Raw genomic sequence first — 19364 nt, 5'->3', positions numbered from 1 at the left:
ACATGTTATATCCCAGCTCTCTATCTAAGACTTGAAAGGTAACCTTTGTTGTGATAGGTCCTACTTGTACTGGTAGTGTAACCACACCTTTGGAAGGGCATTCTTCATTATCATATGCCTTGATGTTTATTCTCTTGGTGGGATCAATGTGAAGTTCAGAATAGCCCAATGCCTTGACCAACTTTAGTGTACAGATGTTAAGACCAACTCCTCCATCTATGAGTACTCTTCTGACTCTCTTCTTATGTATATAAGCCTCTAGATGTAGTGGATCATTGTGAAAAGGTCTATCATTAGGAACATCTCATTCTGTGAAAGCAATACGGGTAGAAGCAGTTAGATTCCCTACCATGCATTGGAAAGTATTTTCATCTATGTCCCTGACAACCATTGAGTCTTGAAGTGCTTTATCTAGGATAGCCATGTGATTCGGTAATATATGCAACAACTCAAAAAGGGATATATGTGCTGGAGTTTTCTTTAGTTTCTCAACCATATTATAGTTTCCTACTACTGGAGAATGGTTTGATGGTACTCCTTGTAAGGTCACTTTCGATTTGTGCATGATGACTGCAAAATCTCTGTCTCTTAGATTTACTGTGATAGTAGACACTATATTATCTCTTGTGAGGGATCTTGCTTCTTCACAATATGCTATATTATAAGGGTTTATTTCATATCCCATCTTATAATCATCATGTGGAATTCTGATGTTCATGAATTTTTCTATAACCTCATTTTCCTCAAACCATCCCGAATATGGTGGTTCTTCCTGCCCCTAGTCCATAAGACAAAGATTCTCATCTTCATCATACCTTGGTGCTTCTGACAAAATGCAAACTTGGTTATCACAGTTTTTCTCATCATCCTCAATATTTATTGTATCTCCTGAGTTGATAGCATGAATGGTATAGTCATATGAGACCTTTGTATAGTTAGCAATGTTGTCTTGTGTTCTTGATGTTGATGTCTTACCTTTGTCATGTTTGACAAAAGGGTCTTTAAAGATGGTGTGATTTGTGTTTGTCGAAGCTTTGTTTGTGTCCACTGTGATATCACCTTGGTATATCAAATCCCAAATTAGGTTCTTCAAATTATAGCAACTTGCAGTCTTATGACCTTTTGTACGATGATAGTCACAAAAATCATTATCATTCCTTCAACTTGGTTTCAAAGGACCTAGTTCATACCCTCTAATCTCTAGCAAAGTGATCACATTGGTTTGTATTAATTTCTTTAACGCTGATTCAATGGGCTCACCCAGTGGTGTGTAGTTCCTTCTTGGAGCATTCATTCTTGGGAACCTTGTGTTTGTAGCTTGTGCAATGTTTGCATTTTTTGACACTGTGTTGTTTTCTATATACGGACTTTTATTCTGAAAGGATGATTGAATTGGTCCTTGTAGAGATACAATTGGTTGAACCCTGTTCACTGTACAGGCGTCTACAACACCGTCATTGGTCACATTCTTGTTTATCATGGTTTGTGTTGTTTGCAGAAGCTCCATATTTTATGATACCTTGCTTACAAGCCCTTTCTCGCATTTTAAAGCCTTTTCGGTGATTTGTTTGAATGAGGTCAAACATTGCATTTGTATTGGGTATTTAATCCAGGAAATCAAATTTTCTGAAAACATGTCCACTTGCTCAATTTTTGGTATATTGCTCTTGCATCTTTGGTAGAGAGATCTTCATCTTTGTAAGAAAGATGCGAAGGTTTCATTTTCCTTTTGTTTTATAGCACATAGATCCATCAATGTAACTGGGGTATCAATGTTATGTGAGAAATTTGCAATGAATTGTTCAGCTAGTTCACTCCATGATGTGATCGTTGGTGGGAGGTGTGAAAACCACTCCAAAGAAGGACCTCCCAGACTTTTTGGAAACAATCTCGTTAGATAGGTGTCCTCTTGTGCAACCTCACATGCAGTGAAAAATTCTTTGATGTGATCTCTAGGATCACCTTTCCCTCGATATTTGTCGAATTTCGGTATTTCAAAATGTGGAGGGAAAGCAGGCATGTATATTGTATGATCAAAGGGATAAGGACGTAAGTCATGCATTGTATAACTCTTTTTGTCATTACCAGTTTGCATAGTTGTCACTTGTTGTTGTAGATTCTGTACTTGTTGGGTTAGAATTTCCATTTGAGTCAATGGTGCATTTTGCGTGTGTATGTTTCCCACAAAAGGATTTGTGGTAGTATAAATAGGAGGTTGTTGAAATGTACCATAACTGTAATTATGGGTGTTGTGGCTTCTACTAGGTACTGTGAAATAAGCGAATTATGAACCCATGTTTGGCTGGGTTGTATTCATTGTATTAGCAGAACCTGGATTTATGTTCTGATGACTGTTTGTGGAACCTATCGAGTGGGAAACCAGAGGTTGTGTTGCACTTATCATATGGGAAACATGCGAGGCTTGTGTTTGACTTGGTCTTGAAGCACTTGATAATGCTGGTGTGGTTTCATAAGTTATAGTAGCTTGTGTTTGTGTGCTAACATTCATAGTTGAGGATGATGCACTTGCTTGAGAACTTTTGTTTGACACCAAAGTTGCTTGAGTTGATGATGTTGATGCATTTTGGGAGGAACTTGAAGTCATAGCTTGTGTTTGTGTTACATTTGGTACTTAATTGCTATTTTGACCTAAGGTAATTCTTGGTGGTAAGATTGTTCTGACATCAAAACCTTGAGGTAACTTGGCACCATTTTGTAATAACAAATAAATATATCTATCTTTGTCATTGTTTAGAAAGGCATTTATAATCATAAGGACATGTGGGTCTTGTTGAGCTGCCTCAATTTCTTCATGTGTCAATTTTTGTTGTAGCTCTTGTATTGTTGGCATGCCATGAGGACTTGACTGTTGATAGTTTTGATTGTTTGACATATCCATGTTCCAAGAAGGGTTAATTGATGGGTTGTTATTTGGGTCCATTTTATTCTTGCCTTTTGTGACCTTGTGACAGGCATTTAAGACTACTATATGAGGACACTAAGACCTAATGTGATATGACGACAAACCTTCGGTATGAATGCAAGATTCTAGACCAAAAAGTGATGTATGCAAAACTAGACTTAACTCTGTATTGGGGATTAGGATGTGGAACTTGTTGAGTACTTTGTTGAGGTGTTTGTAATGCAAGTCTCTCAAGTTCTTGTCTAAGGATTTCTGCTGCAATTTCTCTATGAATTCTATAGGCAATCTTATACTCTCTATCTAGTTCAATCCTGACTCCTATATAATAAGGTGCACTTGGCTTTAATTGCCAAGCCAAGTTATCGAAGTCATCAATGATTTCTCGTTGACCATCTTTTGGCACTAGATTAGGTTGCTTGAAGGGGAGAAAACCATCACCTGGTAGACCCATTAAGCCACATGCTATGACTTTCTAGGATGATCATGCAAATGATGACAAACTATGACAGATGTATATGGAGTCTAAACAAGGACTAAAATGAAGATTATGACGACACAAGAATGAACTAGGATGCTAATGGGACATAAATAATGACTTTCTAAGAAATTTGTAAAACTTACACAAGGACTTATGTGAAGATTATAACGACATATATGGGAACTTTATAAGGATGATAATGAGGACTATGCAAGGATTGATGTAAAGTACAAACGTAAATGTGGACTACAATGAGGATGATAATGAGGACGATGCAAGGACTTATGAAAATTAAGGATGTAAATGAGGACTACAATGAGGATGATGCAAGGACATATGCAAAGTATGGACATAAATGAGGAATATAATGAGGATGATACAAACCCTAAAGATTAAGAAAACCTATGGTCACAATTATGCAAAATTTTGGACTTTGTTGGATTGTCTGGTGTTTCAAGATAGACTTTGTTTCAAGTAACTCTGTTTGTAGGACATGTTTGTTTTTCAATTCCGAGAACACTTCTGAAGATAAGTATAAGTGGATGAACTATGTTTTGACAAACTGAGAATTCAGAGCTACGCAAGGTAGGGACTAAAATAGCCCAAATACTGACTCAATTTTGGTCTAGCACAATGATACATACAAAAACACAGAAGACAATCTTAGGCTGGATAGTGGAAACCATTCAATGGGGCCTCTGCAAAAAAATACCGAAACAAGACAGACAGATCGAGAGTCTAGCAGCACTAGCTCCACTCCACGACACACACTTCTCGGGCATGCCAGTCTGTCTTACCCCGAAGATCTGCAGATCTCATCACCGAGGATTTTCTATCTCATTATGCAAGGCACATAGAGGGTATCTATGGGGTATAATCCGCACACCCAGAACTAATGAATGTGGGATTTGGGCTACTAAGTTGGTTCTTATTGTAAGTTTTGAGGGATCCCGATCCAACGACAGATTCTCAGAGAAAGCCATTTAAGGCTTTAGTTAAGCTTATCGGTGCAGGGAAGGCCCCCACATACATCGAATTCACTCAACACTCTAGTCGTCTGACCAATATATTTATATAGTGTCACGTAAAATCCGCTCGAGTATGCTGGGAGAGATGATATCCCCAATGCATCCCAATTCAAAGCACCTCTGTGGGGTGATGAAATCCCCAGTCAAAAATACCCCTCACTACAAAAAAGAAAAATGGGTGTCGTTATCACCTTTCCCTCTCTCCCAAGACCCTGAAGGTGGGTGGAAAGGTACTTAATGCAACAATAGGTCCACCCAAAACACAAAAATGTTCTTTTTCTCTTATATATCACAATGTGTGATTTATTCTATTCATAAGGCAGATTCATGTCAATCTTAAAGCCCAAACTGAGGTGTGAGCTACACATGTACATGTCTATTTTTGATGAATACTAAGAGGGGGGGGTTGAATTAGTATGCCAAAAATCTTTGCACTTAAACACTTTGCAAGACTGACAGTAAACTGGTAAAACAATTTAGCAGACAAACCGGTTAATAAATATGCAAACCAAATAACTAATAATGCATTCACCCACAGAAGCATAGACACCATAACATAAGAGATTTTGACGTGGAAAACCAAATGGGAAAAACCACGGTGAGATGGAACTCACAAGTAACTATTTGCAGAATAGGAACTAGACCGATTAAGGTCTTACAATGTTCTTTACCATAACAGATTCTGTTAGGAATCTCAATCTCTGTTAGGAGATAAGTCTGATTAAAGAATACCTTGCTAGAGGATTTTAGATCCACAGATGTGAACCACCTTGTTAGATGATTTACAAAAGGCTTTTGGGCTTACCCGATTAAGGGCTACAGACTTGTCAAAGATGTGAGTAATCAACAAGTGTTTGATCTAGCTAGTTGCACACACTGCTTGGTTAGATCCTTGGTAGCTCGTTCCTAATGCACTCCATCATTACTTCAGTCTTCTACACATTCATATTCTCTCCAACACCTCAATCACCTTAAACCCTAGCAACAACATAAACTTTCGCTATATCCACATCAACAACCTAAAACCCTAGACATGATGTCCTTATAAAGGAATCTGATTTCATGTCTGTCCAATAGGATTAAATTACAATTTCCTAGGTTCAATGAGCCTAGACATACTTGGTACCATGACACAAAAAGCATCGTTAATGTGTCGGCATCGTCAAACAATCAGTGGATGGTAACTCATCACAAAATGCCGGTTGGTAACTCATCACAGAGTATTACCGGTTCATACAAAATTCCGGTTGCCGGTTCGACAAAAATGAAGACTGGTAAAAAATGTGTTATGCTGCTTTAGTCCCTCATAACGCTTGGAGTCAACATGCCGCTTCAGACCGGGAAACACATTCTGCAAAACATCAATAGTCTAAAGACTATAATACAACATACCGGTTGGAACAAATACCAGTTGTGCTCTAACTCATACATATAAAGAGGATCTCAATGCAAGTGTGTGTCCATCAATGACAATCACAACATAAACATCAAAAATGCCAACAATCTCCCCCTATGGCATTGATTGCAACACTTAGGAAAATAAAATTTTGACATCTAAGTGTTTTACAACAAAATCATGCCATTAGCAAAATTGCTCCCCCTAAGCATATACACTATCCCTTTGGCAATACAATGTATAACAATTTTGCATAAAGAGCATAAACAACAATCTCCCCCTTTGGCATTGATGGCAACACTTAGGAAAATAAAATTTTGACATCTAAGTGTTTTACAACAAAATCATGCCATTAGCAAAATTGCTCCCCCTAAGCATATACACTATCCCTTGGCAATACAATGTATAACAATTTTGCATAAAGAGCATAAACATTGAGATATTCAGAGCATATAATCAAAATTTTGATTACCAGATACTTCTCCAAATAGAATTCTTATCCCCCTTTGCCAACAATGACAAAGTACAACTGAACAACCCTATTTTCATTTGATATTAAAAATAATAAAAATTTATGAGAACAAGGAATGATACTTGTCAAAAACAGATTTAAAGTCCTGCAAGAATTGTTTCATCGACAAAGACCAGGACTCAAGTAGGGAGGTGGCTACTTTGTGCTCTGTCTGCATCTGGGAGACCTGTTCTTCCATGGCATCAATTGTGCTCATCTCCTGTGTAACTGTTAAGGCATCCAGGTTCAGGTAGCACTTCTGAAGAATTTGCAATCGTGGGAGTAGAACCAGTTGTAGCTCCTGCAAATCTCTAGACCGAGTGCTGATCTCTTGCTCCATTTTTGCTGACTGGATGTGAAACCGGTGAACGGTTTGCCCATAAGTTGTAAAGGAATCATAAGGCAGCTTGAATGTGCTCAAGTAAGAATGCAAGTCCGTTTCAAGTTTTTGCTTTTGAGCTAGCACATCATCATAGAACATATGGGGTTGGCAGATCTTGCTGAGTAGCAGATTCCCCTCATCTAGAGCATCCCTTATATCCTTTTGTTCTTTCTTCAATTCAGTCCAAAGCTCATTCAACTTCTTCACCAGAGCTATATTAAGAGATTTTTGATGCTCCTTCTTGACATTAGCCTCTGTTGCCTCTTCAAGGCTCTGCACCTGATCATCCACTACTGTGCATAGGAGCTTGAGTTTAGCTAGTGATGAGTCAGTGTTGGGAAGATTTGTACCGGGTATCAAACCGGTAAGCATATCCACAACCGCTTGAATTACATCCTGCTCCTTCTTCCGTCGAATGATTTCAAGGCGCTCTTGAGCTACCTTGATGCTCTGCATTAGCTCCGTTTCACTTGCAGAATGGAGATCGATAGGACTGGAGAGATCAGCTAGTTTGGCTTGACTCCCGGTTGCCTTCGGGGTCTCCATCTGGGTGCTCTTCTTCGCTTCTCCTGCCTTGTCCTCTTCCACTTTCTTCTTCTCCACTTCTCTCCTCTTCTCCACTTCCTTATCCTCCTCTTCCTTTTTCCTTTTCTCTGCTTCTCTCCTCTTTTCCTCTTCTTTTTCTTCCTCTTCCTTCTTCTTCTTCTCTTCTTCCTTCTTCTTCTCCTATTCCTTATCTTATTCTTCCTTCTTTTTCTTTTCATCTTCTTGCTTCTTTTTCTCTTCTTCATCCTTCTTCTTCTTCTCCTCTTCATCTTTCTTCTTCTTCTCTTCTTCATCCTTCTTCTTTCTCTCTTCTTCATCTTTCTTCTTCTTCTCTTCTTCATCCTTCTTCTTTCTCTCTTCTTCATCTTTCTTCTTCTTCTCTTCTTCATCCCTTTTCCGCTTCTCTTCTTCATCCTTTTTCCTCTGCTTTGCCTCTTCCTTTGTTGCTTCCTGTTTGTCCTCGGCTTGCTTATCAACCTGTTTAGCCTGTTGCTTCTGTCATGTTGCCTCAGATGATGTTTCCTAAGTAACATCCTCAACATCCAGAGCATCGACATCAATGGTGTCGATCGGTTCAACAACCGGATTTCCTTCATCATCAAATACTTCGTCCGGTTTGGATATAACCGGTTCTTTTTCAGCTTGCTAGTTGGCTAGACGCGCTTTGTGAGTTTGGACAATAGTTCTCATATACAGATGAGTGTCTTTTTCGACATCATCAACTCTACCTTCTAACAGCCAGAGTCTTCTTCTTCTAGTGAAGAAGAGTCCTTTATTTTGGTCAATAACATCAAACAATTCAGAATTTGACAGGTCGGGAAAGTACTGTGCAAAAAATTTCTCCCTAATTTCCTGTTCCTTTTCTATGGCAATATGCCATCTATTGTCTAATGACATATATAAAGAATCCGGTGTCTGAGACTTAATCTCTGAGGGCGACCAGTCATTAACACATAAATACTGAATTATTTCCTTTTCAACCGCTTCCTTTTCATCATCATTAAAGTCATCAAAACACTCAATTAAGTCATTTAGCACTTTTCTCCTAACATTCTTTATTGTTCTTTGACAATGTGTCAAAGGTTTATAGGAAGATATATCTATATTTACCGGTGTAGATGATGTCGGTTCATTCTTTGTCTTCCTCTTTAATTGATGTGTTTTCTTTGGCTTTTCCTTAGACATAATTTCTTTTAAGTCTAGAGAGGTATTCCTTGTCTTCCTCTTTCTCTCGAACACTTTAGCAGGTGCTGCTTCTGGTTTCTTCTTGGCTGGTGACCGCTTGGTCACTTTTGGAGTTGCAGTAGTAACCGGTGCTGATGCTTCAGGCACTGCCTTTGCCTTCTTTACTGTTGGTTCTTTTTCTTTCATTGCTAGTGGTTCCTCAACCGGTGCAATCCTCTCTAGGTAGGTGTCGGTTCTCTTCACCTTAGGATCAAGCGGTAAGGCAATAAGGGTAGAGGCATACCCTTCCAGCATATCGTACATCACCTCATAGCCCATTGGCTCCACTTCTTCCTATCTAGGCTCAACACCCTCCATTATGCATTTATCTACTTGGATGGTGAAGCAGATATCATCTTCATATTTCTTGATGATGTCACCTGATATCCTCACTCTTTGGCTAATTTTCCTTCTGAACTCATCAAAATACTTGTTCAGAACATCAGGGTAGCCGGTTCCAATTGCTTCAATGCTTTCCTTGATTTGCTTGGTCATCGGTTGGTCACCAGACCATTGGACATCTCCTACTCCTGGAAAGTAGCCTTGGAAATAGAAGAACAACCCAACCAGTAGTTGTCCAAACTTTAACCTAAGTGCATTATCCTGTTTGATCAACTTTAGATTCAACAGGAGTTGTCTCTGCATACCGGTGCACATATCAAATGATGCATCCTCCTTTATCATCTAGTAAGTGGCATTTACCGCTGCAGCAGATACAGAGTTAATTCTGCTGGCTGAGAATGTCTGGTATCCAATCACCATGCATGCGTAATTCACCAGATCATCCTTGATAGAATTTACTGTCATGCCTCGTGAGTCACTCACTGAACCGGTGAGCTTGGACATTTCAGTTTTGCTTACCGTCCTCAGGGCTGGCACTTCCCCTGTGTTGTAGAATCTGGTGACTGCATGAATTGCCTGCGGCATGATATCATGTGTTCTCTCCAAGTACATCTTATCACCATGGACTCTGCTCAGAATGATCCTTATATGATCCTCTGTGAAATCCTCCAGGAAGTAAACAACATTGTGGAGCTTTTTCTTCTCCAAAATATTAAACTCCGGTTTGATCTTCTTATCTTTTCCACAAAATAAACCTAACTGGGTGTGGATAGCTAGAGACCCTAGGTCTTCAATCTTGCAATCTATGTAGTTAGAAATTCCCTCTTCTACTATCACACCAGTCGAAACTTGTGATAGGGCATTATACTTGGACTTCCGTTGAATAAAACTTGCAAACTCGACAGATGCACTAGAACTGGTATGAGATGCAGAAGCCATGATAGAAATCTTAAGAACTCAAGAAATACCTTTTGAAACACGTGAAATTAGGGCTTGCCGATTCTCCTTCACTTCACACTTCGTCGATTGCTGAATCACCGCTTTGTGCTCTCCACTTGACCGTTTCCAATTTGAATTTGAATGTCCTTCGCGGTTTCTCAATTTCTCAAAATCTCTGCTCAAATCGCCTTTTCGTCACTCTGCTCTTTGAAAAACTTTTCTTCGCTCGAAAACTGATAGTGAGAAATGATTTGAAAAATGCTTTTAAACATATTCCTCACCTACCGTCATTAATGCTCCTCCATTAGGGCATAAACCCTAATTTGCCTTTTTAACATTTCCGGTCTTCTGCCAAACGACAGGTATAACATACTGGTTAAGGTCTTTTACCGGTGTAAACTGGGGGTTTGAAACATTTCGCCATTTGCTCCCCCTAAGCTTTTCTGAAGCTTAGTTTGTTGGTTCCGTGATTTCTACACTAGGTGCAGAAACCGGTTCCTCTTGTAGCACTGCTGGTTTCTCCTTCCAGATTTTGTTCATGTCCGCTTGAACAGTGTCAACATCAATGTTTCCTTCCGGAGTGACCGGTATATCATCAGATATGTTCTTTCTTGATCTACAGAATCTGGCAATGTGACCCAGTTTGTTGCAGTGATAGCAGACCAATCCAGGTGCTCTCCAAGGTTCATTATTCATGTTTCCATTCTTCCTTCTGCATGTTGCAGCAATGTGACCATGACCATGACAGATCATACAATTTGCTCTCCATCTGGTTGCCGCTTGATAACCACCGCTTCTTGGCTAATGATTGAAGGCATTAAACCGGTTGTGATTCCGGTTCACAAAAGGTTCAGGACCAACTCCTTGGGTCCTCTGAGGATATCTTCCAATGTTATTCATAACAGACCCGCATTCAGATGCTTTATGCCCATACTTGTTGCATGCATAATAGTTACCATCAAATCTATAGGATCTAGTCTTATCATTTAGGAAATAAGGAAAATTGTTGAAAGCCTTACTCCTACACACATTTGCAGTATGTCCTTCTTTAAGACAGTTAAAGCAAAGAGGTTTAAACTTTTGCTTACCTTTACCCTTTGATGTCGGTTGTTTATTGATGTTCCAGCATTTGTGCCAGAGGTCTCACCTTCCTCATGACCAAAATAACCATGTCCATTGGTATTCTTGACCAGTTTGGCAAATTCAAGCTTTTGCTCTAGCTTGACAGTACTCTTGTTGAACTTAGCAAGTATTTCCTTTGACTCAGAGAGTTCTTTGGAAATAGCAGCATTTGTTTCCAACAGGTTTTCATTCTCAAAGATGGCAGTGTTTAGTTCTCCTTGCATGTCTTCCTTTTCCACTTTGCTTGCATGGAGTTGAGCATTTAGGGCACTCATCTCTTGTTTCAGCTTGGAGATCTCATGATCTCTTTCTTTCACCAGATCTTCAGCTTTCCTCCGGTTCTCAAGCTCTTGACACATCCAGACAGTCAGTCCTTCCAACTCCTTTCTCAGGTTGGAGTTTGATTCATTCAACTTATTTACTTCAGCAATTAGGGCTTCCATGTCTGCTTCATTTGAAGAACTATTTTCAGATAGCTCCATCAGCTTTTCTGCATGTTCTCTTCTTTTTGCTTGAGATGCCTTGTATTTGACCATAAGATCATCATAGGCTTGCTCAGACTGAGTGAGCCAATGGGTAAGTTCCCTCAAAGTGTATTCCCTCATATCTCTTTCCAAGTGGTTAAACTTATAGAAAGGTTGGCTTTGATACCAATTGATGAATACTAAGAAGGGGGGGTGAATTAGTATGCCAAAAATATTTGCACTTAAACACTTTGCAAGACTGATAGTAAACCGGTAAAACAATTTAGCAGACAAACCGGTTAAAAAATATGCAAACCAAATAGCTAATAATGCATTCACCCACAGAAGCACAAACACCATAACACAAGAGATTTTGATGTGGAAACCCAAATGGGGAAAACCACGGTGAGATGGAACTCATAAGTAACTATTTGCAGAATAGGAACCAGACCGGTTAAGGTCAAACCGGTTAAGGTCTTACAATGTTCTTTACTAGAACAGATCCTGTTAGGAATCTCAATCTCTGTTAGGAGATAAGTTTGATTAAAGACTACCTTGCTAGAGGATTTTAGATCCATAGATGTGAACCACCTTGTTAGAGGATTTACAAAAGGCTTTTGGGCTTACCCGGTTAAGGGCTACAGACTTGTCAAAGATGTGAGTAATCAACAAGTGTTTGATCTAGCTAGTTGCACACATTGCTTGGTTAGATCCTTGGTAGCTCGTTCCTAATGCACTCCAGCATTACTTCAGTCTTCTACACATTCATATTCTCTCCAACACCTCAATCACCTTAAACCCTAGCAACAACATAAACTTTCGCTATATCCACATCAACAACCTAAAACCCTAGACATGATGTCCTTATAAAGGAATTTGATTTCATGTCGGTCCAATAGGATTACATTACAATTTCCTAGGTTCAATGAACCTAGACATACTTGGTACCACGACACAAAAAGCACCGTTAATGTGTCGGTACTGTCAAACAATCGATGGATGGTAACTCATCACAAAATGTCGGTTGGTAACTCATCACAGAGTATTACTGGTTCATACAAAATGTTGGTTGCCGGTTTGACAAAAATGAAGACTGGTAAAAATGTGTTATGCCACTTTAGTCCCTCGTACCGCTTGGGATCCACGAACTGCTTGGGGTCAACATGTCGCTTCAGACCGGGAAACACATTCTGCAAAACATCAATAGTCTAAAGACTATAATACAACATACCGGTTGGAACAAATATCGGTTGTGCTCTAACTCATACATATAAAGAGGATCTCAATGCAAGTGTGTGTCCATCAATGACAATCACAACATAAACATAAAAAATGCCAACAATTTTAAACACCAAAATGAAGTGTGAGATCATCCATGTCAATTTTAAACCCAAAATCCAAAAGTGAGTTAACCCTAAAGGATCCTACAATCATATTGTTAGTAGTTTCAAAATAATCTGGGATGATCATGCCTTCTTTGTAATTTTGCCACATGTTGCAAACAGGGAATTAGAAACCAAAAACACACACATAAAACCAAAAAACAAAAAGCCAAACTATCTATTAAACGAATGCATGATACTGACTAAATGAATGTGTGAAACTAATTGGACGGATGCATGAAACTGACAAGACGAATGCGTAAAACTGACTAAATGAATGCGCAATAATATTAGCACGAATGCGTGACATAAAGACAAACAATTAAAAAACCTAATAAAAACACAAACTTAAACCAGAAACCTACAAAATAGAATGTCAAACCCTAGTCAAATCCCTCATCAACCAGTCTATATTAATCAAGTCATATTTCACTGTATATGACAGAGCCAAGTTGTCAAATCTAGCCATAGCTTCTTGGTCTTCTAGGTCTTGTATTCTCTTTGCTACCATTAGGATTCATTGGTAATGTTTGGCTTGTCTTTTTTGTCCAGTTGTTCTTCGAGAACCTGAAATCTTAAACTTCACCTTATGTGCCATGAAATATTTTATTGAAAGCATCATATAAGGATAAAATCTTCAGATTTGTAGAATTGAATGGAGAATTTAGACAAAACATCGAATTATAAATCAGAAAAAACACAATAAACAAAAAGCCTAAATATTAACTACGAATGCGTGATCCTGTTTGAACGAATGCATATCCCTGCTTGCACGAATGCATGAAATTGTCTATATGATTGTGTGATTCTGTTTGAATGAATGCGTGATGTTTAAATCCACCTTTTAAAACTGTACAAAACCTGCAAAAAATATGAAAATCCGTACGATCCTACCAAAACGCAACAAAAACACAAAGGGTTAATTAGCTATTATTCACGTTGGGTTCACCAAAATGTATATGCTTAAAATCATCATTGCTAAATAGGAAATAAGGAAAATCACAAATTCCTTAACTATTCAAGCAATCCAAACATAAACCAATGAAATAGATGCATAATAGAATCAAATTAAATAGTATAAAACTCCCTATTGTGCATCATGGTTTCCATTGTTCTTCTCTTCTCTGTGGTATGGTGGCTCTTAGATATCGCGCTGGTAACCTGCAATTGACACAAAGATTCAAATTTCGTCATTGTTGAAAATGAGGAATCGATCTCGAATTTATAGATTTTTGTGTGAGATTGATTGAGAGGTGGAACAGAATGATTAAGAGGTGGAACTCAGGTGAGCTCATATGTTGATTGATAGTTGAACTACTGATTTGGAGGTGGAACAGAATAGATTGAATTTTTAATTGAGTTAACTAATTGAGAAAAAAGCTGATTGAAAGATGAAAAAGAATGATTGGAGGAGAATTAAAGAATGATACAATTATTAACAATTCTTAATCTGAACCAACCATTTATCTTTTCACCTTAATCCTATCCCTCCATTTCTAAGGTGCTCTCTATATAATAGAATCCTTTCAACCTTACCAATCCCTAATGTGTCTAGTAACTTCATATGCGATCAATCACTCAAGCATCTACATAACCACAATCCGTTCTTTGTTGAGCTCTTTTGCAAACATAAAATCTAAGAGTAATAATATCAAGAAAGATCAATGGATATAGGAAATAATGAAGATCAACCCTACTAAGCATGTGAATGGTATAATCTTTCTATTTTGTTGCTTTGCATGTTTTAGGTTCTTCATTGGTGTATGGTTGATTTCAATTGTAGAACTAGGGTTTTATGTGGTTGCATCTTTGTTTAGTTTTACAATAGTTTGGTATTCTGATTTCATCGTAAACAGTTGTAGATCAGAATTCAAACTTGATCATATGTTGTTTGATATTAGAAAAATCATTTATTTGGTTCTATATAATTTTTCATTTAATTTGGCATTCTATCCATGTATTGAGGATTTTTTATTTCGCAGTACATGCATAGTGTAGGGTGAGCCACTTGTTACAAGTATATTACTAGTTTGGAGGGCCTCTAGAGGTGTGGATAGGTGTTGCAAATTTGTCGTAGGCCATGACAGTTTGACTTTACATTGAAGAGCCTTTAATTTTGTCAACATAGCCATTGATTTTGTAACATTCAAAAGATCATTTTGCATGTAATGTCACTATTTATAATAACAACTTATTGTTGACATATGTAATTAGCTCCTTTTTAAAAGGCATGCTTTAAGTTTTTTATGTGCAAAATTAGGTACATAGGAAAAATTAGAAATTAATGTAACTTTTCATTACCCACTTGAATTAAGTATTGCTTTTGTGAAAGTGAATGATTTTTTATTTGATTAATTGGAAATGATATCACATTAATTTATAAAATGTTAATTTTCATTCTATTGAATATGCACAACATATAACATGCTAAAATTTTGGAGGGTATTAAAACACTGAATCAAAGGGTGCCTTGAGTTATGTCTCTGAGCACTTTGAGTTGTGTCTTTGACCAATTCAACATTTCCCTTTCGTACTTCCTTTTTTGCACATCAAATTTTTCAATAAGTTTGCTAAGTGTGGAGTCCAATTAACTCATTAAACCTTTAGCATCCTTCAATTACATTGAATGGAAATTGACCACTCTTTGGTACTAAAGAATCAAGGGTTATATCGGGTAACTATGCAAACACATAAAGGAATCCAATGCTACAAAAGATAAGGAAAATTGGTTTAATAAGTGTGGTCAAGCCTTCAGATTATTATGTCTAAATCTATCTCCAAAACATTGTTGGTCAGTCAGTCAACACCTCATTGGGATTCGCGACATGGATTCCTCCTACCTCTCGTGGATCCTTGTCTCTGGCTGCTCTCCCATTCATTGACAGCTCGAGCTTATGGTGTAATGGCAATGGTGATTCCAACAATTGGTATCAGAGCACTGGGTTACGGGTTCGAATCCCAGGAGGTCACCCTATGGTCTCCTTAAAAGAAGTTCATAGAACCCCAGTTGGTGCTAAAGGGGGGATTGTTGGCTAGTTGGTTAGCACCTCCTTGGGATTCGCGACATGGCTTCCTCCCACCTCCTGTGGATCCTTGTCTCTAGCTGCTCTTCCATTCACTGACAGCTCGATATTTTGGTGTAACGGCAGCAGTGATTCCAACAAACCTATATTCCATGTAGAGGTCTTGAAAACACCTAATGAATTTTGGCTAGCCTTAGACAAACTCCTTTGGAAGGTTGACGAACTATGAAATCATGAAATACAAAATGAAATAAGTTTGAGTCCATCTTATTTTGACACCTTCAAGGACTATTTCACAAAATTCAACTCATTAAGGTTGCAACTCAAATAATGTGACATAGAAGAGGAGTATAAATTCATCCTTTCCATTCTTTCTAGACCAAGTCTTGAATATTCTAGTTTTGTTTCTACATTTTATTCCACCAAGAGAGCTCTTGAAGCCACATGAGAAACGCTATCCTTATACAACTCCATTGCAAAATTAACAAGGCAGTATGATAAGTTAATCCAAATGGGCACCTTCAATATCAATAAGCTTCAAGCTCTCCTTATAGGAAAATGATAACAAAAGGTTTCAAATAGAGAGGGGAAATGTAATTACCAACAAGATAAGGAAACTAATAATGACAATAAACACAATAATCAAAATAATAATTTTTCAAATCAAGGGAAAATCGAGATAGAAAAAGTGAAATGTGCCTTTTGCAAGAAATTGAGACAAATGAACCCAAATGTATGAAGAAAAGCATTCACAACCTAACTTGTCTTCTTGAGCACCACGAGATTCCTAAATCCAACATAGATTCTTCATCAAGTTCAAAATCCTCTAAGGTAAAGGATAAATATAAGGGTCAAACACTTATGGCTCTAGTATGGATAGTTCAGTTCCTCCACCATCGCCTACATCAAAGTTCAAAGGTGATTCAAGGTGGCATCCAAAGGTTATTCCTAGTAAGAAAACTCATGGAGCATTTGAATATCATCTCTTGGGGAGGCTACGTGGTCTCCCTTTTCTCTTCTATGGGAGAAAATTTCTTGTATAATCTTATCTTTTGGAGATTTTTTTTTCCCATGGGGTTTTCTTTATTTCTTTGCTTTATGAGATATAACATTGTACATGGGTATCTAACATGGCTAGTATCTAGGAGCAATCATCATCATCATCATCATCATCACTGTATACATTACTCTCTAAGATGCACGTAAGGAGGTGTGTTAGTGTAAAAAGGTCATTTCATAACTAGTTAGTTAATATCATTTTCTACGGTGACCTATTCAAATTTGCTTAAGTTTACATAGAGGTTATTTAGAGTTTTGTCTCACCTCACATGGTTGAGACATGTGTCCTCACTTTGTGAGACACTTCTTGCATGTATACTTGTCACTCACTAAAACACTTGTGTAATGAGCTAACAAGTGGTCCTTCTTTGGAAGGTTAGTTGTTGTTTCCTACTTTCCTACCTCCACCACCTTGCCTATATATGCAAGGTTTCTATGTACATTCTAATAATATCATTTGGCTTATGTCATGTGCTCATATCTTATGGAAGTATATATCAATTTTTTCTTATTGTCCTTGGTTAATCCGAACAAGGCATGGGCCTACTAAGTCAAATGCAACAAAAACGCAAGAAGGGGAAGCTTGTGTTGAAACTTTGTAATTTTCTTCATCAAGTATTCCCTTGATATAAAAATGATTGAGTTTGTCCAAAATGTTTTGACTAATTATAAAAGAGTGTGTATGTTCATAGATTGTTGTGCCCTAAGCAAAATAACAAGTATGTTCATAGATTGTTGTGCCCTAAGCAAAATAACAAGTATGTTCATAGATTGTTGTGCCCTAAGCAAAATATTGTTATTATATATAGGTCCTAATAGATAATTGTTTAATGCTTTAATCATTTTATTGATGTTGCATAGGATTCATAAAATAAAACATCTCTTTTATTAACTTGTTTTCAAATCAAAGCGATGTTAATGCAAATTAAGGAAAGTTATTTCAATTTCTATAATGGAAATTTTTTAGTTTTTCAAAGTTGCTAGGGTTCACTAAAGAAAGAATTTGTCAAATTTATAGATTGAATTGTCAAGATTTTAGAGTTCAAATCCACCATTATCAAATGAGGAAAATCTCCACTACAATCTCCAAAGCCACTTGTCAAAGTTTGTTATTTTTGGCCAAACTTATTTATACGAGGAGAATATTTTGATAGGCTTATTTAGTCATTTTTAATTATACCTTGATGCATTTTTTGAGGAGTCTAAATTTTTATCTCTTATCATGCAAGAGATGAGAGTTCTAATTTTTAGTAATTTTTAGTAGTTTGTAGTAATCTTTACTAACAATCCAACTAAAAATTGCTAGAGTTCAAATTTGGAACTAGTGGATAGAATTTTTTAATCTGTGCAACCCAACTATTCTTAAACTTGAAGTTGCAATTAGGATTTTAGTTTATTTCTCATGAAGAGTATTATAAATCTTATAACTATCATTTGTACTTAAATTTTTCGTAGTAATTACCATACCTACTTGTTAAAATCAATGTTCAATGAGTTATTGCATTTCACGCTAATTGTCTTATGAAAAGGGTAAAATCTATGTGTTTAATTCATAATCTTTTGTTTTAAAGATTATTTCAATCCAATCAAATTTTAATTGATTTTTTAATCTCTAGATCTAATTCAGAGCCACAAGCATTCATTTGTCATGTTAAATCCATTTCTCCAATAGTCATAAAATATCCCATCGAATACACCCCCAAGTGAATTTAAAAAGCCAAACCTTTACTTTTGTTCAACATGAACATGAAGCACCCAAAACATCATACAATTTGTAAGTAGTAAGTATATATTGTTCGCATTCACTTTTTTTTTTTACAAGCTTTCTCTTCTAATCCAATCAATAGTTTTACTACATATTTACTTCACTTTGTGTCATACTTAAATGTTCAAATTAAAAATCTGAAAATCAAGAGCTTGAACATATCATGTATTATAACTTTGAAATCTAAAAGAACAAAAATAAATGCATGTAACTAATTGTGGAAGATGATAGATAATTGTCTCATGTTTTGTTCATAACTCTTGAACTGTAACTTATAATCTCAACATTTTATGTACATTGGGAGTAGAATGATAGATTATGAGTTGAGTTGCTCTTAGAATTTAGCAAATTGATCCTATGCCCATGATATTGATTTTAAGTATTAAGATCAAATTTGCAAAAATAGGTTCTTTTTTTGCTCCAAAGTGAAGTGTTTCTAGAATAATTCTCTTTTAAAGGCATTGGATTTTCCAATATGAATTGCTTATGATTAAAATACATTGAATTCCTTTAAATATTAAGAACAATTAATCATGCAAATATGTACCAAGTTGACCAAGAGTTGGCAAATATTTGAAAATTGTGGGTCACTTCTATGTTATTTATGATCAACCCACATGCTACAAAATTGATTTAGGGCATGCGAGTGTGAATATTGGGGCAATAGGGGAATGCATGGGAATATTGCAAGGATAGGCGTAATGAATGTTAAAATGTATTGAAATATGTGGTATTAAGATCAAATGTGTAGGATGATGTGCAAATAGGGATGAGTGAAGA

This window comes from Cryptomeria japonica, chromosome 1, assembly GCF_030272615.1.
Source record: "Cryptomeria japonica chromosome 1, Sugi_1.0, whole genome shotgun sequence".
Lineage (NCBI taxonomy): Eukaryota > Viridiplantae > Streptophyta > Pinopsida > Cupressales > Cupressaceae > Cryptomeria > Cryptomeria japonica.
This window is presented reverse-complemented; position numbering follows the sequence as displayed.